The sequence below is a fragment of the Lipotes vexillifer genome, unplaced genomic scaffold, assembly GCF_000442215.2.
Source record: "Lipotes vexillifer unplaced genomic scaffold, Lipotes_vexillifer_v1.1 scaffold426, whole genome shotgun sequence".
Classification (NCBI taxonomy): domain Eukaryota; kingdom Metazoa; phylum Chordata; class Mammalia; order Artiodactyla; family Lipotidae; genus Lipotes; species Lipotes vexillifer.
In genome coordinates, this window is record NW_006779491.1 from 1,478,912 (window position 1) to 1,479,460 (window position 549).

Below are 549 nucleotides of genomic sequence, written 5' to 3' on the forward strand. Positions count from 1 at the left end.
CCCGCCGCTTTCTCCCCAGAGCTGCTGGCCGCTATCTGGTGTGGCCACATGCTGCTACATCAACATTGTGCAACTGCAGCTTCCTGCCCTGAGTGGTCGGATCCCCTGTGCATACATGCCCACGTGCTTATCTTTCTCAGTCAGATAGGCCTGTACATGTGGATTCCGGGACACCTCAGTGTGCTCCCACCCGCCACGGCAGATGAGGCCACACCCAGGCACACACATGCACACAGGAGCCGGTGTATGCTGATGCTGGCACGGTGCCTGTTCAGGCGGGCACTCGTTTGCACATGAATGGCTCCCGGAAGGGCTATTGATGGGAAACATTACTGCTCACCGGAATGTCAAGGGCTGCCCCAGGCTCTCAGAAATGAGAACATTCTTGAGCACTAACCTCAGAACTGAGAGAGGCCAGCGATGGTCCCCACCGCCCCATCTGACGCTCTGGCCTTTGCCTCAGGAGCCTTGGATTTAGGGAACTGTTTATTTCCGACATACTGGAGTGGGCTAAGTCCTGGGTCCCATGCCCTGGACACATCTCCTGCT